Source organism: Stenella coeruleoalba, assembly GCF_951394435.1.
Source record: "Stenella coeruleoalba genome assembly, chromosome: 13".
NCBI lineage: Eukaryota > Metazoa > Chordata > Mammalia > Artiodactyla > Delphinidae > Stenella > Stenella coeruleoalba.
In genome coordinates, this window is record NC_137159.1 from 72,627,070 (window position 1) to 72,653,520 (window position 26,451).

Genomic DNA, 26,451 nt, shown 5'->3' on the forward strand with positions numbered 1-26,451 from the left:
CCTCACGAATGGGATTAGTGCCCTAAAAAGAAGAGATGTGAGACAGATGATCTCTCTCTGCCATGTGAGGGTACAACAGGAAGGTAGCTATCTGCATGAATTTCTTCACCAGACACTGACTTGATCTTGAACTTCCAGAACTGTGAGAAATCAGTGTTTGTTGTTTAAGCCATTTGGTCTGTGGTATTTTGTTATAGCAGCCCAGACTAAGACAGGACTCATTCTCAGAATGTTTTTAAATGCACAAAATAAAATATATAGGATTACAAAGGAAACTAATTATACTGACATACAGTTATCAAAATATAAATAAAACATGTGTGGCACAGTCATATATGTGCTTCTTTATTAACTCATCAAAAAGCAAGATCTACTTATGGGTTGAATAACTGACATATGTCTGAAATAAATAATATTTTGAGAAATCTGCAACAATTGTAACATACTAAAATATCTGATTTCTACTGTTGACAAATCATAGCATTGCTAAAACTACTGTGGTTTATTGCTCACATTCGTAATTGAGGGAAATGCTATAGTTCAGTTAGAGGTTAGTGAAAATAAAGATAGACATTTTCCCCGTCTAACTTCATTGACCCCCTGACTTCTGTCCATGGGCCTTTGGATGAGTTTCTGCTGATGAATAAATGGGTTTATTTGGAAGATAACTGAACCATTAGTGGCTTCTACTGAATCCTCTGCTTGTGGGGGTTCTGTGTCCCTCTCTGGAGACTGAAGGATTGATTTCTTGGAGTCAGGTGTCATTGAGGGTCATTTTTAAGAAATTGGGGGACCAAGAGGACAGAAATGACAAGAGAATTAACAGTATAATATGTGCGTGGTGAGGAGCACTGGGTTGTTGGCCTGTGCTGTGAGCAAAGAGGTGAGGATGTGTGCACGGCTGAGGAAGGATGTAGGAGCACATGCTTCTCAGAGGGGAAGCCTGGATGCTTAAGGGGTAAATGGACAAAAGGGAGGTGATGTGGGGCCAGGCAGGGTGCAAGGCATGGGAGTTGGGGCATCTTGGCAGTTCAAGGTGGTGCCTCTCTGGGCTGCAGGGCAACTGGGAGCTCTCCCTAGCTCAGGATAAGGGACACAGATCTGTGTTGCAGGCATATTGATTTTCAGATGCACCTGATCATTTGGTTTGAGGTCCTGTTCTTCCACGTGTTCTCCGTGGGCCAGCCTTCAGCATTATCATGTGCACTTAAAACATTTTCCCCCACTGGTCATTGACTTCCTCAGCAGTTCCTCCCAGATTCTCTCAAACAACAGATTCAGGCTTCATGAACAAACATTTGTAAACCGGTTGCTCATTTGCCATCTATTTAGTGCTGTGATAACTGAAATCATCTCTGAACAGGAAAATATTTTTATCTTTCTTAGTTGCTATTCAGAGGACCCAGGGTGGGCAATTGAACTTCTGTACTTGAGAAAGATAAGATGCTCCAGGTAATATTTAATTTTACTAAAGAAAAAAATCCCAAAATGACTTCCCCTTAAGTTAATAGTTTTTGTCCTTGAAAACAAAGCCCACATGATACAGATGAATAATACCTCAAAGTCTTTGTTCTCTGGGCTGAGTCTCAGAGCTGAGTGCATTAGACAGGGGGTTAAAACTTGTAGGCAGAGGTATAGAATCCCCAGTCTCTCTCTTTTAACATGAATCCCAGGCAAGTGCCCCTCCGGAACTTAGTGGTGAGAGGTTAGATGAGAATTCCTGTTCTATATTAAAAATTATTAATGTGATAATTTATTTTTTTCTTTTGTACTAGGTCTTCAAAATTTTATAGTTACAGCACATCTCAGTTCAAACTTGCCTCATTTCAAGTGTTTGTGGCCACATGTAGCGAGTAGCTACCATACTGAATAGTGCTTCTCTTCCTTTCTTTCTCTCTCTCTCTGTAATAAAATATAGTTGACATACAATATTATGTTAGTTTCAGGTGTGCTACATAATGATTTGACTTTTGCATACATTATGTAATGATTACTACAATAAGTCTAGTAACCAACTGTCTGCATACAAAATTATTGCAATATTATTGATCACATTCCGTATGTTATTACATCCCTGTGACTTATTATATAACTGGAGGTTTGTACCTCTAAGTCCCCTTTGCCTATTTTCTCCCACCCCATCGCCCACCTCCCTTCTGGCATCTACCTGTGTACTCTCTGGATCTATGAGTTTGCTTTCATTTTGTTTTGTTTGCCTATTTGTTCTGTGGGGAGTTCTTCTCTGAGACTTGCTTTTCACCGTGAGCTGTGCTGCCCCTTGGCTAATTCTGCCATGGAACTCAGAGGTGTTAGTGGTTGGTGTGTTAGAGCAATTGCTGGGTACAAAGGCGCACTGGGATGCAAAGATACGGGGAAGAAGCCCAGTGGGAGGGAGAGGCATCCATGACACCAGTCATTCTATACAAAAGACAGCGAGCTGCGATTACCATCTCCCGGAGTGTGTGGGAGCTCTGAGACCTGGGAAGGTGCCTTCCTGAAGGCTGCCACACACAGAGCTACACAGAGCACAGGCAAGAGATTTGCTCATTAGGAGACACCATGAGCCAAGCAGCCACGCCCATAATGCCAAGACCTTGGCAAGAAGAGAAGGGAAAAAGCCACTGTCTCCAACTTTCTCTAGTAGCTCCTGGATCACTGCTACTCTTGTATTTGTTTGATAATCCTGTGGTTAATCTATTTGCTTGTATTCCATTGTGTTCCTCAGGTGAACTAGATGCAGTTTACAAAAACAGTTGGATTATGGCAAGACGACATAAAAATGACAAAAAATGAGGCACAGGAGATGGAAGAATAGGAGAGATGAATGGAGCCAGGTGTGAGGTTGGTTCAAAATACACATCCCTTAATGTCTCACCGATTTTGCTAGAGATGGGCTGTATTGATCTGAGTCTAAGCTTTTCAACAGCCAAGGCCAAGGAAAGCACAGTAAGTGGCATGAGTCACAGCCCAAGAAATAAAAGCGAACAGGAGTGGAGTTGGCACACATCACACTGTGAGGCCAGGATGCGAGGACACGGGACGAAGCACAGCGGAAGCATACCAGTGACACCGAAATCGTGTCACATTCTCGGAGTGATGTTCTTCCTGGATTCTTCCTTGAAAAGAAGCTTCATCAGGCCCCAGCTGCTGACCTCAGCGGCACCTGGCACACATCAGTATGAAATCCCCCTCCATCTCCCCGCCCGCCGAGTGTTTCTCTTTTATCTCTGTTTAGACCAGGGGCACAACTCCTTGCTGTTCTAGAGAAGCTGTTCTGCAGAGCCCACTTGCTGCTCTCCAGATACTCAGCTCTCAGATGGACAGGCTTAATCTGGGTCAATTTAAGGGATTTAGAGCAATGCATTTCCATGGCAGGGACTACTTTGAGTTCACCAGAGCCTGTTTCCTTCCCTCCTGGGCACATGAGTACTTTCCCCAGACTCCTCTGCAGCTGAGCATGGCTTTGACACTGAGCCTGAGCAGAAGTGATGTGTGTCACTTCTGGGCTGAAATGGTTGGGAAGTAAATACATTCTCTCCATAATCCCTTTCCCCATCTGCTGGCTGAGAGGAGAAGGCTATAAGGACCCAGAGGAAGGTGGAGACACGGGGAGGAAGAAGCCCAGGCTACTGAGGGTCTGGTGGAAGACACCAGCCAGAAAACCTTCACTAGACCGTGATATGCACAAGGAACCAACCTCTATGGTGTCAAGCCACTGAGAATTCCGGATTTGTCTGTTAGAGTAGCTAGCATTATTTTAACAAATACAGTTCCCCTCGGGAAATGCTCTCTAAATAAAACTCCTCTCAGCTAAGAGGAACTGAGAGATTTGAGTGACACCAAGTTCAAGGTTACATTCTCTGACAACTGCTAAGAGTGCAAATATTGTCTGTTGCAGGGAAGTGGGTAGGTGCAAAACCTTATGTTTTAATAGTCACCCAAGGTGGGAATAAGATTAACACACTCTTGTCAAAATTGTGTCACCTTACAAGAACTCCTGCCTGAATAGAAAGCTCTCATGTTTCCTTTTGGAGATAACCCAGGCTGTACCTGTGGGTTAGACCAAGATTCTCCTCAGAAAGTCATTTTGTGTCTGCTTTAACACATGGGAAAAATGGTAACCAAATCCACACGGTTTCATAGAATGTAATCTTCTATAGTAATTTTAACCTGAAAAAAATTTTAAACAGCTATAACCCTCTGACTGCTGCAGCCCTTAAAAACAAAACAAGACTTGGACAGTGAATTTGGTCAAGTCCCCTTCTCACCCTAGGCTTTAGTTTCCAGGCATGACCAATGGCAACTGGATGTGATGGGCCAAAACTGCAATTTATAATCTATGTGTATGATGCCAAATGAAAACTCTCTATAGCACACGCCAATAGCATATTGATAGTAAATACAATTCTGTTCCCATTATCCTTACAGGATGTAAGCATCAGCTATATAACCACCAGCTATGGTGGCAGAACAAACATTTCCAACTGCCACACCCGTCATACAAGGTGAGATACTCGTAATATTTATGGACCAGGTCCTGAGGGCCAAAACCGGGAGGGAAAGGTAGCCCCTGCTTCTCCCGGAGAAGCGCTGAAGGCCTGCAGTTGTGCTTACTGATCACAGGGGCTGGGTGGTTATGTCACCATCACGTTGGATGTTGAGGGAGGATCCAGGTTGGTGAGCCTTGCTGGTGTGCAGGGCGACTTTGCTCCTGATGGGAGCTCGCTGTTGAGTTATCTGTAGGGCTTGGTGATTTGCCCAGGAATGAGCTCATAAGTTCTCCAGATTCAGCGACCAGACTAGAGCAACAGCGTTGAAAGAGCCAAATGATGTGACAGAACTGGGCTTCACGATGGGCCACTGCTCCTGCAGATGTCCACCCAAGGGACACAACTACCCTTAATTTCCAACTTTACCCAGGCTGCCTGGGACCTGACTCCTTTGTCCCTAGAGCAGGTAAAGCCAAACTCTGGCTAAAGGGTAAAAAATTCGCAATGAAGAACCCCAGATCTGATTTTTTTTTTTTTTTTTTACCTCTCATTTGATGTCTTAAATCATCCTGGAATTGAGCTCTACCGTTTTTCCTCTTCCAAGATGGTGAGGGGAAAGTGTGAGCAGATGCTCCCCTACTGTAGAGGTTGGGTGGCTGGGAAAACTGGAGTCCTGGGGGCTGTGGGATCTATAGTCCAAAGTGCCTTTTATCCACACCCAGGCCGTGACCTGGGAGTGCTGTGAGAGGAGGGGCTTTGTCACTTCATGATTCACCGATTGTCCATCCTTCTCTGCTGGAGGACCTTGAAGGACACACATGTGTCCAGTTAGGAGGATGCTCCAGGAAGCCCCCAGGCAGTGCCTGTAAAACTTTCCATGTGCCTGTGAAACACCTGGGCATCATGATTCTGCATTTCTAACCAACCTCCAGGTGAGGCTGACGGTGCCCCGAGGACCCCACTCTGGGTAGGAGGGTCCAGGGAATTGTGCCACGTGTAGAATGATGTTTGGACAAGCAGTGCTTCTGTGCAGCTCCCCAGAGCCTGCCAAGGAGGCTGGAAGGATCTGTGATGAGAAGGGTCTGAGTGTGGTCTGAGTGAGAAGAGAGGATCCAGGGGAATGGCTGTCCAGGGTCTGTGAAGAACAACCCCTCCTGGGCTTCCTTCCACTTACCCTGACTTTGTGCTTTGCGTCTTTGCTCTTACAGATTTGGAGGGCCTCATTATGCCTTACACTGGAGCTAGGTGTTTAGACCAATCTGAGGATATAAGCAAGCTGACAGAAGGCATCTGATTGAAAGCCTGGCTTGGAGAGGTGGGGGGATGGGGAGGACTGGAATACATATTCAGCTCTTTCCTCCCTACCACGCATCTCAGGTCAAAGCCCAGCTCAGCCTTGTTCCCCCCGTTCTCCTGGGATGCTGTGGAGGAGGATGCCTCCCCTCTTGAAGAGGCTTTGGCTTCTTGCATCCTGACATGTGCATGTTTTCTGTTTTATAGGAAGAAATGTGTCTTGGCTGGAGGCCCATGTTTCGTTCCAGCACATCCTTTTTACCAAAAGAGCCGTCCCTGGAGCTGCCAACAGTGTTTAGGAGAAAGCCATCCAACAATACTTTGGATCTGGAAGCGTGGCCTGACCACGGACGTGGCCTTCCCCGCCCCAAGAACCATCCATCGGAAAGCCTGGCACACGGTAGAGTGTCTTTATTTTTACTCCAAAATGTAAAAAATGTAAAGCTGGTTCCTTTCTTTCTTTCTTTTAACAGCTGGGAAAACTCCTGTCAGTGGATGCAGTGTCCTTTCCAGATTCAATATTGTGCAAACTGCATATCGGCAAATGGAGTAAACAAATATGTCCATGGAGCTTCCTGATGCACAGAGAGATGGGGCCGCCCCGATACAGAGACGCAGACCTGCCGATCGGCACGGGAGCTGCTGAAACTGCTACTCCACCAGCTCTGCTCCCGTCTCTCTCCTTCAGAACAGAGTCTGAGAGCCTGGGGTGATGGGCCACTCGGATGCCCAGCAGCAGGGGACCCCTGGAGTCACGCAGACCTAGGGCGGCTGCAGGTTGGATGGGAGCTCTCATTGGCTGCGGTGGGGACTCACCACCTGACCAGTCCTGCGCCTGCGCTAAAAGCCCCACCCTCTTCAGTCCCACTTGAACCGCAAGGCTCTCACCCCCAGGCAAGGCGGAGGAGTTTGTTTCTTTTTCTCTTCTTTGTTTTTTGAAGTTTACTTTTCAGCTCTGTCTCCCCACTCCGGCAGGCCTGGGCAGGAGGCAGTACCACATGTGGCATCTTTTTGGCATAGAGAACTTGGCCAAGTCCCTTTCCCAGCACGGGTTTTAGTTTCCAGGCGTGCAGTGTTAACATGGGTGTGACGGACCCCGGGCTGGCTTCAGCTCTGCAGTCCTTCGGAGTGTAGGATGCCTCTGTGCAATGCTGGGTCTCAACATGCTCCCGTGGCAATAACTTAGTGAGATTAAGTACCTTTTAAATGTTCCCTTCTAAGACGATGAGGAAACAGATTTAAGGGGATTAGACTGTTCTATTGAAAGGTGGGCAGAGAATACGTGGAGAAAGCTAGCATTTAGACCCGGGGCTGTCTTTTCAGAAATCCTGTACTTTCTTTTTTGCAAAACAGCATCATGCTTCCCCAAACACCCCTGCAAGAAAATAAACAAACAAAACAATGGGACAAGGAGCATCCAAAGGGTACACCTTCAAAGCCTGAAATGAAATTTTTATCCATCTCTCCTCCATGTATCACCTCCCCTGGCCTGGCTGGTTGAATGTTTTCTCCTGTCTGTGATGGGGTCGGAAAGGGAGGGGCGGGGTGGAGAAGCTGCCCATCTGCCCTTTTGGGAGAGCTGTTATTTCCTGACATGCTTGTTTCTTTGGACAAGCAGAAATGGGCACGTCCTCTTGCTGGTTTGTGATGAAGCAAGAGTCGCTTCTCACCATTAACAACCTCATGGAGTTTGGTGTTGCAGAAACAGTTGCTCAGGCAGGCTAGGTTCGGTTGCTACCAAATATCCTTGAAGTCTCAGAATTACTGAGAACAAAGATTTGCCTCCATGCTCGCTGGGTCCCTGATAAATCGGGCATGTCTGTCCTTGTTTCAGGAGGGAGATGAGTTCTGAGGTGTCAAGAGGAAATGGCCCTGTACCCAGTTTCACGTCCCGAACGGGGTCCCTGGTGCCTGGGATGCCATGTTGCTGAGCAGATGGCAGTGTCATGGGTGTGCTTCTGGTGGAGAAAAGATGGAGATGAAACTGCACACCCCCTCATGTTGGCAGCTTTGGAGAGTCTTGGCCAGCTCTTCCAGGGCAGGTGCTGAGGTGAGAGGCTAGTTAGGGCACAGGAGCAACAACCCAGGCCAGAGCTTCCTGTGTTGAGCAGTTAGACACAGGTTGTTGATGAACTGCTTAGCACCTGGCATATATCTATTATTTCATGTAGGTTTTGATTACTGAGTTATAGAAGTTTTCAAATATTTCCTCTTTCTAGAGTTGCATCAACTCCGTTCTTCCTAGTGGGAAGATGGAGAAATAAATCAACCAAGATATTCTTTGACCGATCACCATGCCCATTCAATGTTCAGATGCCTATGCCGATCAAATCTCTCCAGAATATCCCAGGTAATACATTTTGAGGGTTATCGTCAGCCTAACTTGTTTGCTTCCCCCCTCTCTCGCTCTCAACCTTCTGAAGTATAGCATAGGTACCCTCGTAACAGAATATGTCAATGAATGTATTTAATCAGTGGTTGATATGTGCAGCTGCCTACATTTGTGGTCTTTTGCACCTTTTATGTGGCCTATGGCAGAATATGTGGTGAATGTTCTTGTGCCTCCCACTGCTATATGTTTGCTCCTTGGAGATGGCTTTTCAGCTCTGTTTCAATGCCTCTCCCATCCATGCAGCATGTGGCAGACAGATTCTGAGGTAGTTGACCCTCCATGGTCTTGATCTCCTGTTTGTGTCCTGTATAATACCTTCCTCTTGAGTGTGTATAGGGGGACCTGACTTGCTTCTAACCAACCGAATATGGCAAAAGTGACGGATGTCACTCCTATGATTACATTGCATTATATGAGGCTTTGTCTTACTAGCAAATTCATTCACTGTTTTGATGAAGTAAGTGGCCATTTTGGGGAAGTCCACGTGGGCCTCTCTGAATGGTGGGTGACATCTAGGAGCTGAGGGAAGCCTCCAACCATTAGCAAGCAAAAGCTGGGGCCCTTGGAAATAAATTCTTCCAGTAACCTGAGTGAGCTTGGAGTCAGGTTCTTCCCCATTCAAGCTTCTGGATGAGAACACAGCCTGGCTAAAACCTCAACTGCAGCCTTATGAGACCCTGAACAGAGGACCCAGCTAAGCCACACGCAGACTCTGACCCACAGCAATAGTCAGATAATAAATGTGTATTGTTCACGTTGCTAAATCTGTGATAATTTGTTATGCAGTAGTTGAAAATGGACACATAACACTCAGAAGTTCCTGGCCACCTGCATCGTAAGAGAGGTTCAGTGCTGTTCCTCTAAAATCTCCTCTGTGTCATCCAAGGCATGTCCTCTGTGTGCTCCTGAAAATGAAAAACTCGATGATTTCCTGGAGAGAAATATCAAATACCACTGGACTTACGTTTTTAGTTGTTAACATCTGCGTCTGTAGGCTAATGTCTTTCCTGAATTCCAGATCCTAATGCCTACTAATATATCTTCGCTTGGTAGTTCTACGTCAACATAAAAATGTCCCAAACTCGGGCTTCCCTGGTGGCTCAGTGGTTAAGAATCCACCTGCCAATGCAGGGGACACAGGTTCGAGCCCTGGTCCCAGAAGATCCCACATGCCGCGGAGCAACTAAGCTTGTGCGCCACAACTACTGAGCCCGTGTGCTGCAACTACTGAAGCCCGTGTACCCTAGAGCCCGTACTCTGCAACAAGAGAAGCTACCTCAAAGAGAAGGCCATGCACTGCAATGAAGAGTAGCCCCTGCTTGCCACAACCAGAGAAAGCCCATGTGCAGCAATGAAGACCCAATGCAGCCAAAAATAAGTAAAAAAAAATGTCCCAAACTCAACTCCTTATCCTCCATATTTGCTTCTTCTCTACTGCTTTTTGCCTTAAGAAATGGCACACTTCCCCTGTCAGCCTAGATCCTCATGTCTTCCCAGTAGTTCCCTGGGATGGCCCTTGGATCAGAAGCCCTATTTCATGTCTGGAGTGGAGAGACACTGCAAGGCTCTGTAAGCCCTGGGCCTTTGTAAATTGTCCCTTGGGCTTCTGGGGGGCTATTGTCCTTGTCCCCAGGGCCAAAAGGAGTCTTTTACCTGGGAGGTAAGAGGTCCCAAGCTCCAGGCCAGGATAATAAACCAGACAGATTGCAAAGGTACTGGGTCCTGGAGGCTCTCAGGGTTTTTCTCAGGTTTTCTCCAAACAGTCCTATATCCTCTGCCAAGGATATGTGACTCCCTGCCCTGCCTTTCCAGTCTATTAAACCTAGGCTATTAAGGATTCAGAGAAATCATATACAAATTTCCTCCTATATTAAATGACATTAAAGTTAACATCCAAAGTTACAGAAAAAGATTTACTTAGTAAGGAATGTTCTCACATCCTTACTAAGCCTCAGTGTAGATGTGACTACCCTTGACAAGTCAAAGGTTAAAATGTCCCTCTGTCTCTGCAATATTTGTCAAGATTGAGTCCTAAGAGTTGCATTTTCAAATGCCTCTAATGAAAAGGGGGTATCTGTTCAGATGAAAAGGCAGAGGTGCAGAAACAGAGACTATGGTTGTCCCTGAAGAAGTGATGCAAGATGACTAAGAAATATCATTTGAGAGAAGGGGAAGGACCAGCCAGCCCTACATTAAAAAGTTAAAGGAATAGGAGAAAAAACAAACCATGAAGTCAGTGTATAATTATAGCTGATGCATGTATCATGTTTTATAATGCAGTGCTTGGATGATTAAGCAAAGAAACATCAGGATAGGAAACCTAAGATGGAGCCAGAAACAAGGTCATTGCTGAACTTGTATGCTGTGAGTTCTACAATATTTGATGGACACGGATATTTGGTCCTCAGCAGCCACTACAGACTGGCAGTCAGGTGAGTACAGCTGTTTGCTCAGTTGGGGGCCTCAGTTCAGACTAGTGTTCTCTGAGAACATCTTTACTTCTTCCCTAAACAGTTGCAAAGGAGAAACTAAAGCCATTTTAAACTATTTATTTATAAAAATGTCTTACATTTTACGTATAATTTATTCTTGAGTATATTATATATTTTGTGGACATTTGAGATTCATTTTTCCATTATATTCTCTAACTGTCTAATGCTGGCATAGAAAGTAGTCATTAATTTCTAAATAATTATTTTTTAAAAGTGTAATAACTTCTCATCTACCCAGTCATCTAATCCTCAAACAGTAATAATTGCACCTTCTTATTTCTTGTGGCTAAAGATTTTTTCTTTTCTTTTACCTTATTACACTGTCTAGAAGAGCACTGAAATATGGAAGTATAATGCCATTCATATATGTAGTTTAAAATGTTCTAGTAGCTACGGTAAAAGAAAGTAAAAGGAAACATGAAATTCATTCAATAATATATTATTATTTAACCCCATATACCCAGAATAAAATTTCAACCTAAATCAATACAAAAATTAAAAATTAGGTATTTTACACTCTTTTTAAAAAAAATACTAAGTGTTCAAAATCTGGTACAGCACACCTCAATTCAGATGAGCCCTATTTCAAGTGCTCAGTAACCACATGTGGCTAGTGGCTGTCATTTTGGACAGTACAGGTCTAGAACTTCTAGAATACTATAAACAATGACCATGATTGCAAGTAGCCTTGTCTTATTATTTTGTTAAGTGGAAACATCACTTACTTTTAACTAGCTATTACTGCCATTTGGCTTGGGACAATTTTGATTTTTTATCATATCAAGGAGCAATCTTCCATTCCTAGTTTATAAAATGTTTTTGTTGTGGTGGTTAGTGTTATAAATTAGAAATGCTATTGAAGTCACCTCCTCATCTTTTAAGAAGATTTTTTTTCCCCTTTGACTTAGTGATATGTCGTTTAAAAATTTCCCCTAATATTTATCTGTCTCTGCATTCCTGAAATAATTTTACTTAGTTATGGAACACACCTCCTTTTACTTGGCAGGATTTGGTTTGCTTTTATTTCATTTCACCAGGTCACGTTTCATTTCACAAGGTGAGATTTCCCCTTGAAAATAGTATGACTAATAATACTAGGCAGGCATAGGCACGCTCTGGACTGAGTGAGGGAAGGGCTGCTTTTTCTCCTGAGGGCCAGGAAGTTGAGTGTGTGGGGCAGGATGCAGGTCAGGGTGTGTGGCTGAGTCTGGAGCCTCCTGGACTCAGTCACCTGGGCCCAGTGCACGTGCCTTAGGGAAAATGGCTGAGTGCATGAGGAAAGTGCTGTGTAAAGGAATGGCAGCATTGGGAGCTGAGACATTGAATGATGTCGAACCACCGTATGCAGGCATAATACAGGGAGGGAGCCGTGTCCTCCTCCTTCTCTGTATCCTGAGAAGTCCTATGGGACTAGCCTGGGTGGTGTATGCCTCAAGCACCCCAATGCTGGTGACAATGGCCCGGGAGCGTGGGCCACCTGGTGCTGGTGTCTGGACCATTGATAAGCTCTGATCCATGGACAAGGATGACCCCTGTTTCTGAGTCACGTGCTTTCAACAAATACCGTGTGTGTGGTCCAAGAATCATAGTAGCAGCACACTTGGCCCTCTGGTGGACTGGTCAGATTTTCTAGCATTTTTTTCTGTAAAACTGGTCACCAGGACTGACTATTTGCACAGAGTAGGTGTCCTTATGATTCTTGGAATTTTCATGAAAGTAGTGCCCAGAGAGAAGGAAAAGAGATGTTTTTGTAATGGTGCAATGAATACTTAGTAATTATTCAAACTTGAATATTAAATGTGCCTGTATTAGTTTGCTAGGGCTGCGACAACAAGTTACACAGTCTCGGTGGATTAAGCAACAGAAATTTATTTTATCATATTTCTGGAGATTTAGAAGTCCCAGGTCAAGGTGATGGCAGAGTTCGTTTCTTCTGAGACCTCTCTCCTTGGCTAGTAGATAGCGACTTCCTCACTGTGTCCTCACATGGTCTTTCCTCTGTGTGTTTGTGTCCAAATTTCCTCATCTTATACTTATCAGGACACCAGTCATATTGGATCAGGGCCCACACCTGCAACCGTATTGTAACTTAATTACCTCTTTAAAGACCCTATCTCCGAGGAGAGGGGGAAGATGGCGGAAGAGTAAGACGCGGAGATCACCTTCCTCCCCACAGACACATCAGAAATACATCTACATGTGGAACAACTCCTATAGAACACGTACTGAATGCTGGCAGAAGACCTCAGACCTCCCAAAAGGCAAGAAACTCCCCACGTACCTGGGTAGGGCAAAAGAAAAAAGAATAAACAGAGACAAAAGAATAGGGACGGGACCTGCACCAGTGGGAGAGAGCTGTGAAGGAGGAAAAGTTTCCACACACTAGGAAGGCCCTTCGCGGGCAGAGATTGTGGGTGGTGGAGGGGGGGAGCTTCGGAGCCGCGGAGAAGAGCGCAGCAACAGGGGTGCGGAAGGCAAAGCGGAGAGATTCCCGCACAGAGGATCGGTGCCGACCAGCACTCACCAGCATGAGAGGCTTGTCTGCTCACCCACCGGGGCGGGCGGGGGCTGGGAGCTGAGGCTTGGGCTTCGGAGCTTAGATTGCAGGGAGATGACTGGAGTTGGCGGCGTGAACACAGCCTGAAGGGGGCTAGTGCGCCACAGCTAGCTGGGAGGGAGTCCGGCAAAAAGTCTGGAGCAGCCGAAGAGACAAGAGACTTTTTCTTGCCTCTTTGTTTCCTGGTGCGCGAGGAGAGGGGATTAAGAGCGCCGCTTAAAGGACCTCCAGCCGCGAGCTGCAGCTAAAGGTGCGGACCCCAGAGATGGGCATGAGACCTTAAGGCTGCTGCTGCCGCCACCAAGAAGCCTGTGTGCGAGCACAGATCACTATCCACACCTCCCCTCCTGGGACCCTGTGCAGCCCGCCACTGCCAGGGTCCCGGAATCCAAGGACAACTTCCCCGGGAGAATGCATAGCACGCCTCAGGCTGGTGCAACGTCACACCGGCCTCTGCCGTCGCAGGCTCTCCCCGCATCCATACCCCTCCCTCCTCCATGCCTGAGTGAGCCAGAGCCCCCGAATCAGCTGCTCCTTTAACCCCGTCCTGTCTGAGCGAAGAACAGACGCCCTCCGGTGACCTACACACAGAGGCGGGGCCAAATCCAAAGCTGAACCCTGGGAGCTGTGAGAACAAAGAAGAGAAAGGGAAATTTCTCCCAGCAGACTCAGGAGCAGCGAATTAAATCTCCACAATCAACTTGATGTACCTGCATCTGTGGAATACCTCAATAGACAACGAATCATCCCAAATTGAGGAGGTGGACTTTGCGAGCAAGATATATTATGTTTTCCCCTTTTCTTCTTTTTGTGAGTGTGTATGTGTATGCTTCTGTGTGAGATTTTGTCTGTATAGCTTTGCTTTCACCGTTTGTCCTAGGGTTCTGTAGATCTGTGTTTTTTGTTTGTTTGTTTGTTTGATTTAAAAAATATTTTTCTTAATAATTATTTTTTATTTTAATAACTATTTTATTTTACTTTTTTATTTTATTCTGTTTCTTTCTACCTTTTCTCCCTTTTATTCTGAGCTGTGTGGATGAAAGGCTCTTGGTGCTGCAGCCAGGAGTCAGTGCTGTGCCTCTGACATGGAGGAGCCAACTTCAGGAAACTGGTCCACAAGAGACCTCCCAGCTCCACATAATATCAAATGGTGAAAATCTCCCAGAGATCTCCATCTCAACACCAACACCCAGCTTCACTCAATGACCATCAAGCTACAGTGCTGGACACCCTATGCCAAACAACTAGCAAGACAGGAACACAACCCCACCCATTAGCAGAGAGGCTGCCTAAAATCATAATAAGGCCACAGACACCCCAAAACACACCACCAGACGTGGACCTGCCCACCAGAAAGACAAGATCCAGCCTCATCCACCAGAACACAGTCACTAGTCCCCTCCACCAGGAAGCCTACACAACCCACTGAACCAACTTTAGCCACTGGGGACAGACACCAAAAACAACGGGAACTACGAACCTGCAGCCTGAAAAAAGGAGACCCCAAACACAGTAAGATAAGCAAAATGAGAAGACAGAAAAACACACAGCAGATGAAGGAGCAAGATAAAAAACCCACCAGACCTAACAAATGAAGAGGAAATAGGCAGTCTACCTGAAAAAGAATTCAGAATAATGATAGTAAAGACGATCCAAAATCTTGGAAATAGAATAGAGAAAATGCAAGAAACATTTAACAAGGACCTAGAAGAACTAAAGAGGAAACAAGCAATGATGAACAACACAATAAATGAAATTAAAAATACTCTAGAAGGGATCAATAGCAGAATAACTGAGGCAGAAAAACGGATAAGTGACCTGGAAGATAAAATAGTGCAAATAACTACTACAGAGCAGAATAAAGACAAAAGAATGAAAAGAACTCAAGACAGTCTCAGAGACCTCTGGGACAACATTAAATGCACCAAAATTCGAATTATAGGGGTTCCAGAAGAAGAAGAGAAAAAGAAAGGGACTGAGAAAATATTTGAAGAGATTATAGTTGAAAACTTCCCTAATATGGGAAAGGAAATAGTTAATCAAGTCCAGGAAGCACAGAGAGTCCCATACAGGATAAATCCAAGGAGAAACACACCAAGACACATATTAATCAAACTATCAAAAATTAAATGCAAAGAAAACATATTAAAAGGAGCAAGGGAAAAGCAACAAATAACACACAAGGGAATCCCCATAAGGTTAACAGCTGATCTTTCAGCAGAAACTCTACAAGCCAGAAGGGAGTGGCAGGACATATTTAAAGTGATGAAGGAGAAGAACCTACAACCAAGATTACTCTACCCAGCAAGGATCTCATTCAGATTTGATGGAGAAATTAAAACCTCTACAGACAAGGAAAAGCTGAGAGAGTTCAGCACCACCAAACCAGCTTTACAACAACTGCTGAAGGAACTTCTCTACGCAAGAAACACAAGAGAAGGAAAAGACCTCCAATAACAAACCCAAAACAATTAAGAAAATAGGAACATACATATCGATAATTACCTTAAATGTAAATGGATTAAATGCTCCCATCAAAAGACACAGACTGGCTGAATGGATACAAAAACAAGACCCATATATATGCTGTCTACAAGAGACCCATTTCAGACCTAGGGACACATACAGACTGAAAGTGAGGGGATGGAAAAAGATATTCCATGCAAATGGAAATCAAAAGAAAGCTGGAGTAGTAATTCTCATATATCAGACAAAATAGACTTTAAAACAAAGACTATTACAAGAGACAAAGAAGGACACTACATAATGATCAAGGGATCGATCCAAGAAGACATAACAATTGTAAATATTTATGCACCCAACATAGGAGCACCTCAATATATAAGGCAAATACTAACAGCCATAAAAAGGGGAAATTGCCAGTAACACATTCATAGTAGGGGACTTTAACACCCCACTTTCACCAATGGACAGATCATCCAAAATGAAAATAAATAAGGAAAATAAATAAGGACACATTAAACAAGATGGACTTAATTGATATTTATAGGACATTCCATCCAAAAACAACAGAATACACATTTTCCTCAAGTGCTCATGGAACATTCTCCAGGATAGATCATATCTTGGGTCACAAATCAAGCCTTGGTAAATTTAAGAAAATTGAAATCATATGAGCTATCTTTTCCAACCACAACGCTATGAGACTAGATATCAATTACAGGAAAAGATCTGTAAAAAATACAAACACATGGAGGCTAAACAATACACTTCTTAATAACGAAGTGATCACTGAAGAAATCAAAGAGGAAATCAAAAAATACCTAGAAACAAACGACAATGGAGACATGACGACCCAAAACCTATGGGATGCAGCAAAAGCAATTCTAAGAGGGAAGTTTATAGCAATACAATCCTATCTTAAGAAACAGGAAACATGTCGAATAAACAACCTAACCTTGCACCTAAAGCAATTAGAGAAAGAACAAAAAAAACCCTGAAGTTAGCAGAAGGAAGGAAATCATAAAGATCAGATCAGAAATAAATGAAAAAGAAATGAAGGAAACAATAGCAGAGATCAATAAAACTAAAAGCTGGTTCTTTGAGAAGATAAACAAAATTGATAAAACATTAGCCAGACTCATCAAGAAAAAAAGGGAGAAGCCTCAAATCAATAGAATTAGAAATGAAAAAGGAGAAGTAACAACTGACACTGCAGAAATACAAAAGATCATTAGAGATTACTACAAGCAACTCTATGCCAATAAAGTGGACAACCTGGAAGAAATGGACAAATTCTTAGAAATGCACAACCTGCCAAGACTGAATCAGGAAGAAATAGAAAATATGAACAGACCAATCACAAGCACCAAAATTGAAACTGTGATTAAAAATCTTCCAAAAAACAAAAACCCCATAAGATGTTACGGAAAAGCTGAACGAACTTTTTGGCCAAACCAATATTACATATTTCACCTAGTGGGATGTGGGGCAGCAGAGCATAATAAACATGTTACTATTTCATACCATGACATGAAAATAATAATAATATATATATATATGAATTCAGATCAAATTTAATGTTAAATGAGTTTCAGTCAGGTTTTGTCTTCAAACGCTTTATAAAATAAACTACAAAGCATTTGGAAGTTTAGAACTATAAATAAGGGATTGTGGGTCTGGGTACCATTAAGACTATCTTTCCCCTGAGAACATGAAAGTTTCATCTGAGTACAGCTTGCTTTATATGTATGTGTGTAGTACATATATAGTCTATATGTATATAGTCTGTTGAACTCTTTAAGGTTTGCCTATAATTATTGAACTACTTGGGCTGTTTGTTTAATGAATCAATTTTGGTGTTTATAGATTTTCTAGAAACTCTTTTCCTAGTGATTTTCAAATATACTAGCAGGGCTGACATAGTACTCATTTACCTTTTAAAAAAGTAAACTTCATACTTACGGTTAAATGCCATGTTTATTCCTAACCTTTTTCCCCTTAATTGCACCCACTATATATTTTTCTGTTTCTTTAAAGTCAACAGTTGGAATTACTTTTCCATTTCTGTAGATTTCTTTCTAAAAACCATACTTTGTAATATTATCTCTATTACATTCTTATAAAAACTTTTCTCATATTATTATGTTCTCTTTCTGACATCTTGAGGCAGATGCTTAGTTTCTCTATTTCATTCCTTTTTGAAGCAATAAAATTGAGGCTCACAATTTTTCTCTGAATGCTGCTTCAGTCTCATTCCATAGTTTGATATGTGGCTGAGGAACTGCAGGCTTGATTAACTCCGAGGCCAGTGGCTCCACCCTTTCCTGACCCCGTCTCTGCCTCAAAACTGCCATCTTCAAAACTTGCCATATTGATTTCCCTTTTCTTTCCTGTTTGTTCGTCCTTTTACTTTGTAACTCTTTTCATTGGCTTTTTCTTTCTTTTTTTTAAACAAAATCTCATTTTCTCCTACTACAAACCTAAAGAAGCCAAAGCCCTCCCTTGAACCTGCCCTCTCTCCTTTTGCAGTTGAAATGTCAGGAGATGTGAGTACAATGATTGGTTTAGTTGTTCCTGAAGGGGGGACACTTTAGGGAATGACAGGGTCTAATGAGTGACAGTGGCCACAGTGGTTGAAGTGGAGGCAAGTCCGTGAGATGCAGAAATGAAACAACCAAGGGGCCCGGAGGGAACGGGTATAATGTACCACATGATCGTCGGAAGCAGTGGGTGTTTTCCTTTTGGTTTGGCTTTTAGGAAAGCATGGTTTGTCTTCATTCTGCTATCTTATTTTCCTATCTTCTCTTGTTTATGCCTCCTTTTCGGAAGGGTGGTGGTGATTTTTTTGCCGTTTTCTTGCTTCCTCCATGCGGTCTGTTTTCTGATTTCTTTTTTGGTAGTCTCTGTGGGATATAAAGCCTTTTACATTCTATTAATGGTTACATTAAATAAACAATATTTTATCTTATATGTCACTTATTATCCGTGCCGAGTATCTCTATTAACTCTCTGTTGTCTAAAAGGAAGAGAGATGCTTATTTTTACCTCTACCCTCCACTCTTCTGTTTCCCCTGCACCCGACCCTCTGTCCCCACTCTGGGCTTGAGTTGATAAATGGGTACTCTGTTAAATTGTTAGATTGATTGTTAAATTGATTTTTTTTTACATTATGTATATTTTACCGGAAGGATTATCTATGACATTTGCATTCTGGTTTGTAACAATTATATAGAATTACTTTTTAGTGTAAATGCTTTTAGTGCTTCCATTTGAAAGGTAGGAAGGAGAGGGCTGGGGAGACAAGCATTAGATGATACTCTGGGTGAGAGACCCGGCTCCCGCCTGGGGTTAAGCTTGTTGGGTGCCTCACTGGGGACTCCGGAAAGGAGATTTCTTTTTCTTTTCTCTCATCTCCCATCGTTGGCCAAATATTCTCTCTGCAATGATAGTGGACCAGCCTGTAGGACCGGAGACCAAAAGTAACACCAATATCAGACAGCTTTCCTGGATTTTAGCCACGACATATCTTCCCTGAGAGGTGGCGCCCCATGGAAGTTCTCTGGCTTTCTTGCCCCGGGCTTTCTTCCTGCCCATTTTTGTTGTTGTTCTGTAAAAGCCATAATACCCTTCCAAGGTAGCTTTGATCTTAGATATTCAGCCCATTGGTATAGCGTGTCAAGGGTCAAGCATTCTCCTAGGAGCATTTGGGTATTTTTCTGGTTTTTCAATATATATGTGTTTTTTTTCTGCTTTCCTTTGGGTTGATATATGTTTTGAGAAATTTCCCAGAAACAATCTGCTGATGTCCTGGGAGGTTGGCAGTGCTCTGGGTGGGGATTTTAGGGGTATGGACCTCTGATCACACCACGGAAGCAAAATGGTGAGCACTCCTGCATCTTCTCCATCCCAGTGGTACCCCTGCTGGTTGCAGTCCTCGTAGGGTACATAGCAAATGTCTGGATGTACCAGATACTAAAGACATTCAGATGCTTCCCTGGGATGCCACTTGGGCCTCCATCTGAGTGTGACTGTGTTAATGAACGCCCTTCATTCAGGCTTATAGGCTTCTTGGGGGTAAGGCAGCACTTTATTCTCTCCAAAGAAAGGACTTGAGCCACAGGACATAAACTTGAGTTCAGATTTGGCTTGCTACATGTTAGAGTTGTTTTCAAGAGTTTAAGGAAACCTATAGGCTTGGACCCACTGGGATTGATTTACTAGCTTGGGGTCTTTTGTTTTTTACTCTTTTTTAAACAGAGAGAGAGAGAGAGTGTGTGTGTGTGTGTGTGTATGTATGTTTCTTTTTCATGAACTCACGCATGCTATTTAACTTTAGAGTTGGTGGTCGTATCTTAGAGCGATGCACCTTTAGGTGTGGTCCATAGATGAACACCATCAACACACCACTGGGGAGCTTGTTTGACACACATATTCTCAAGCGCCATGATTCAGAAACTGAGAGTGGGACCCAGCAACCTGTATCTTAACAAGCCCTCCAGGGGATTCTGGTGCACATTAAAGAATGAGAACCACTGTCTTAGAGATAATCCACTCTACCCTTCTCAGCCTGCACTTGAGGTACTAAGACTCCTCCACAGGGAAAGTGATTTACCCAAGATGACATGTAGGGTCAGTGGCAGCCCAGGGATTAGAACCCAGGTGTTACACATGAAAAGAGCTGACATCACACCTGGAATATAGGAGGTATTCAGTAAATTAACTTTCCTTCCTCTTGCTTCTGCCCCTGTCTGAGAGCAGCAGGACATAATCAGCTAGGGATGCACTGCTATCTCTCAGTGCTCATCTCTCTTTCTCCCCTCAATTCAAATAACCCAGAGGAAGGTCCCAGCACGTGCTGTTAACTCACTGTGCATCCGAGAGCTCGCTGCCTTGCCCCTGTTCCCATTGTGATGATGAAGAAGTGAAGGGTTGGCCTGCCTCGCTCAGATCCTTTCCAGTTCTGACTTTCTAAGGCTTCACAGCAGGCTCTGACACACACGTTTCCCTGGTTGGCTATCAGCGGCCATCTGGCAATTAGCAGTCTATGAGGCAGCTAATCCTACTCTGAGCTGGATTAAAGCTGAAGTTTAAAACATGGAGATAGGTGGGTGATTTATGTTTGAGTCTTTGGGTCCTGCTGTCCCTGGCAGCCTGGTGATGGAGGACAGAGAAGCTGATTTCCTCCCTTATCTATCTCAGGATCAGCTTCCAGAGGGACATCCTGAGCTGGGAGCTGAGCGGGGCTGCAGGAGGTGCTGGGTGAGCTCCAGGAGCCCAGCACCAGCCAACAGGGCACGGCCATGCTGGCCAGAGGAGACTGGAGAGAGTCAAGTTCTGTGTCCAGCGCTGCATCACTAAAGCAGGTGCGATGGGGGACCTGGGGGAAAAAGGCCAGATCGTTTTGAACCACGGCTCCTGGGTGCCATCCGGCGCCCCGCGGTGGCAGCCAACAAGCCCTCTGGCTCCTCTGGAGGGCCCTCTCATGAGGCACCGTGGTCAGAAAGCAAACCCGTGTGTGCGTTCACAGCCTAAGGAGATAATTAACTTACTTCTACAGAGGGAGTTGATTACATTCCTAGCATGACCAGAATGCGAAGTCTGAACTTGGAAACGCTGGTGGTGGTGGGACGTATTTGTAATGGTTGGCTGAGGAGCCGTTTGCTCAGAAATTGGCCGAGTAATCAGACAAGTGCCTCTTTTCCTAATTGTTGATAAAAATCAGCTATTACGGCAGAGCCAGGGACTCACTCCTGAGACAGCCCATTACTTAAGGTGAGCATGCCTCCGAATAAGTTAGGACCATCTCAAAACGTTTCACATAACTTGAGTTTAAAAGCAAGTTGTGCCTGTTGTGAATTCTGTATAGAGCCGGGCACAGGGGAGCGGGATTTACTGCCTGCATTTCATGGCTGGCTTGCTACTACTGTCAGGAACCGCCTTTCACAAATATTTACTCAGGGTAGATATCTTATTGAGCACCTACTATGTGCAGCTCTGTGCTAGGTGCTGAGGGGCTGGAGCAGACAGGTTCTCTATCCTTGAGGAGTTTACTGCTTATCCTATGAGAAAAGTTTTATCAAATGTGCTTGAACCCTGACTTGTGCGGTTTATTCTTTAAGGGTCATTGTTGTTCCTTTGATGGAGTGGACTGGAAAGTAATAAGCTTCTTAAGAGCTCACCTGTACCAAGCACTGTACTAAGCATCAGCGCACTTAATTCTCACACCGTTTTGTAAAGAAACTGCTATTATCATTCCTGTTTTATATACAGTAAAGCTGTGGCACGGGGAGCTTAAGTACCTCCACCATGATGGTGAGAGGCAGACCCAGGAGGTGCACCCAGGTTTGTGGACTGCAGAGCCCATGCTCTTAATGCTGAGGCTGCAGAGAGATCGGTTTGCAAAGGCTGCACCTCCATCCTCAATTTCGCCTCTGCCACACCTACCCTGTGTAAGCACCCCCTACACACACTGGCTTCTTGCAGTTACTGGAGCCCACGGAGTGGCTTCCTACCTTCGAGGTTTTATCCCCGCTTCATGTGCTCTTGTCATCTCTGCATAGCTTTCTGCTTCTCCTTATTCAGGTCTCTGATTAAATATCCATTCCTTACAGAGGTCTCCTTTGGCCCTCTGGTCTCAAATCACCCTCCCCGCCTTCCTTCTTGAATCTTTTCATCTATTTTGTTTTCATAGCATTTACTATTATCTGAAATTAAGTTATTTGTATATTTGTTTACTTGTTTATGGTCTGATGCTCTTACCAGATGATAAGGAATTCTTGGATCCTGTAGTTCTTGAAGCACTTTCCTATTGAGTTTTCCAATAGTTTGGTGAGCTAGGCAGTTTAGGTGCTTTCATTCCCAGTTATTCCCCAAGGATGCTGAAGTTCAGATATTGGAATTGGTTTATTCAAGGTCCTACCACATCTGTGGCAGAAGTAGAATTATACCACGGATGGGCCGTCTGATGACTGGTTCAGTGCTCTTCTCCCTGCACCAAGAAGGATCCATTCCAAGTGACAAGCAATAACCAATCTCATTATTTTAGGGCCCTGGAAAGCATAAAGTCACTGAATTAACCAATGACACTGAATTAAAGTTTCTCATGTGTTCTTTCACACCCCCCCCTCCTCCAACATGTCATGTCAAGTGGAACAAAATAAGATAGCCCCAGGTGATAAGAAATTTGATCTGGAGATTTGAGAGAGAGCAACTGATGAAAAAAGAAATTATAGACTATTTTATTAATTAGTTTGTATGCCTATCTTAGTCCACAAAGTTTCCATTTGGCTCCAAAAATACCTAATAAAATAGATGCATAAATAAGAAATTAGAGCAAAAGGAGAAAGCAAAACTAGTTGGAAACATTAAATGATCAAAAAAGGAGACCCTAACATGCAGAGTTAAAAGACTTATCACCATGAACTACACACTGTTTAAGTTCTGAGTTTTCTAGCAGGTATTGTCAAAAGGAAAAACTTGGTTGGTTACATAATTCAGAATGTTTTTGCATAAAATAAAACAAAATTACTTAGGAGAAAAACAGCCATTCCATTTTCTAAACTGGAGGTTAATTTCTCTTGAAAGAAAAGCATCTAGTACAGTATTTCTCAACTTTTCTAAACCTGTGACCTTTTTGATAGTGATTAAAAAACCTCTCCCTTGGGCTTCCCTGGTGGTGCAGTGGTTGGGAGTCCGCCTGCCGATGCAGGGGACACGGGTTCGTGCCCCGGTCCGGGAAGATCCCACCTGCCGCGGAGCGGCTGGACCCGTGAGCCATGGCTGCTGAGCCTGCGCGTCCAGAGCCTGTGCTCCGCAACGGGAGAGGCCACAGCAGTGAGAGGCCCGCGTACCGCAAAAACAAAAACAAAAACAAAAACAATAAAAACCAAAAAACCTCTCCCTTCTGCTGAGAATTACTGATGCACAGAAAATGGATGCTATGTTCTCCATAGTGCCATCAACTAGGACAATTTTGTTGATCTTAACTTTCTATAGATTGTAGTAGAAATAGATACTGCTTTCTTTTCCAAGTCAAAAATTAAGCCATCTGATCCCCCGAGATCTGAGTCACCCCATCTATAGAGCACGGCATCACTTCTCATTTGGAACCATCACAATAATAATTGATTTAGGCAAGAGTCATCAACAGATGCTGAAACTGTTGGGTGAAAATTTGATGAGGAACAGGGTATTTACTTAATCTCAAAGTATCTCCGCTTATGAATTACAAAGAGAAAAATAGTAATTTTACAAAGGACCCCCCTTTAGTGAAGTGATCAGAGTTATCACCATTTCTGGGACAAATGAACATATGCCTCCTGATACCAAGACATATCACCTCTGTGGCATTTCTGTCAAAATGGTGTAATCTGAATATAATCATGAGGAAATACCAGACAAAACCAAGTTACTTTACAAATAACTGGCTTGTTCTCTTCAACAAGTGAAGGTCAGAAAAAACAAAGAGACAGAGGTACTGTTCCAGATTAAGGGAGACCAAAGAGACGGGACAGCTGAATGCAATGTGTGATCCTGGACTGCATCCTGGACTAAAATTTTCTTTCAATTTCTCTTCCTTTTTTAGTTATCTCATTTTTAAAAACTGTAAGGTTGTTGTTGGGACAATTGGCCAAATTTGAATAAGATCTACAGATTAGATCATACTAAATCTTATTTTCCTGATTTTGATTATGTTCTCCTAGTTATGTAAAAGAGTACCCCCAAATAATACACGCTGAAGTTTCAGGGATGAATGGGTATCATAAATCAGCAATTTACTCTCAGTTGGTCAAATACATGTGTATATTTAATTATATGTGTAATTTGAATGTATGTAATTTATATATTATAATAATTCATATATATATGAGAAAGTGATAAAAATTTAACAGTTGTAGGAAATCTGGAAGAAAGGTATCTGGAGTTCTTTTTATTATTCTTACAAGTTTTCTGTACATCTGAAATGATTTCAAAATAAATACTGACAACCTCCCAAAGACTGACGGATCCGATTAGCTGGTTTTAAGGGCTCCTTGGCTCACAGGCTGCAAGTCCACCTGTAGGTGGGAGGAGCACCTGTTGACTCGAGAGTAAACTTCAATCACATGTTGGGCTGCATTTTCACAGACAATATTTGCCGTTTCCAGGACACTTTCTTTTTTAAAAAATTAATTAATTAATTAATTTTTGGCTGCGTTGGGTCTTCATTGCTGCGTGCAGTCTTTCTCTAGTTGCGGCGAGCGGGGGCTGCTTTTCATTGTGGTGCGTAAGCTTCCCATTGCCATGGCTTCTCTTTTTTTGGAGCACAGGCTCTAGGCGCGCGGCCTTCAGTAGTTGTGGCACACGGGCTCAGTAGTTGTGGCTCACATGCTCTAGAGTGCAGGCTCAGTAGTTGTGGCGCTCTGGCGTAGCTGCTCTGCGCGTGTGGGATCTTCCTGGACCAGGGCTAGAACCTATATCACCTGCATTGGCAGGCAGATTCTTAACCACTGCACCACCAGGAAAGTCCTCCAGGACACTTTTTTTTTTTTTGCTCTACATGGGCCTCTCACTGTTGTGGCCTCTCCCGTTGCAGAGCACAGGCTCCGGACGCACAGGCTCAGTGGTCATGGCTCACAGGCCCAACCACTCCGCGACATGTGGGATCCTCCCAGACCGGGGCACGAACCCGTGTCCCCTGCATTAGCAGGTGGACTCTCAACCGCTGTGCCACCAGGGAAGCCCAGGACACTTTCTTTTTAATTGACTTATTTTGTAGACTCATTCTGTGTCACTAGTAAGGTCCTGTCTCCAGATTTTATTGTGAGAGTATTCCTTGTTAGCATAGAGAAACGAATGGCATTTGAAGAAGGATTTAAGGATTCACCTTAAAAGATCCTACTTAATTATTAGCATCTTCCACTGCCTCCATATTACTGTTATTTATGTCTCACTGGGAGGGTTTCCACAAGCATCCTTCTGTTGCCTTTCATCACCTCTTTTTGATATATTTTCTTTTCCTCTGCTTTTTCCTTCCAGTTTTTGTATTTTATGCTGACAGTTTTATGAGGAATGGTTTTAATAGGTACATGTTGTAAAATGGAAATATTTTACTGGGATATTACATAAAATACACAGGAGAAACTAGGGTATAAATTATATTTTTTATCATAAGATTTTACTGCAAATAAGTTCGCATATACAATCTTTTATTTATGATAAGAGCAGATTCTTTTTACTTATAGCTGCTTTTGAATTTAGTGCTTCAGTAAGGAAGCTTCTGTGTAGTTACATAAAAGAAGGTTCTATTTTGATAAGAAATGAATCTCTTATTTGGGGAATGTTATTTTTCCTGTTGACTTATAGAGGGAGGGAAAAGTGGAGGTGGTGATTACTTTGGGATGGGGTTAAATGTCAGTCTCTGATGGGAAGAAAAGACTATGCTGTTCCCTTAAACTTATTGCAAAGGGGTGTGTGTTGTTAGCCTTCAATGTGGCCTCAATGCCAGGGTAGCCCCACCTGCCCTCAGCCTACCTCCACCCAACCTACCCTCATCATTAGTCATTTGTAGACAAAGGGCAAGAGCAGTGAGATCTATTCTTGCTGTTTCTGGGCCCTGCATTTTATCGGGAATACAAGACTAAGGAAACTGTGTAGCCTGTCTCTGTTTCTTGCTGACTTGCAATTTCTACCTTATTGAAATAGAAAATTAACTGAAATGTAGTCTTGCCCCCTGGGAGGAGGTGTTCCTATTTTGGCAGGCCATGAAAGATGTCCTATTGGAAA

General features: G+C 43.5%; 1 long non-coding RNA gene across 1 annotated transcript; it reads left to right on the forward strand.

Moving 5' to 3' along the window:
* The first annotated feature begins 7,694 nt into the window (after window positions 1-7,694).
* On the forward strand, window positions 7,695-20,986 carry LOC307196013. Its single transcript, XR_013831024.1, has 4 exons — window positions 7,695-7,833; window positions 8,003-8,133; window positions 10,456-10,607; window positions 20,887-20,986. It is a non-coding gene; the product is annotated as an uncharacterized lncRNA (long non-coding RNA).
* The last annotated feature ends 5,465 nt before the right edge of the window (window positions 20,987-26,451 follow it).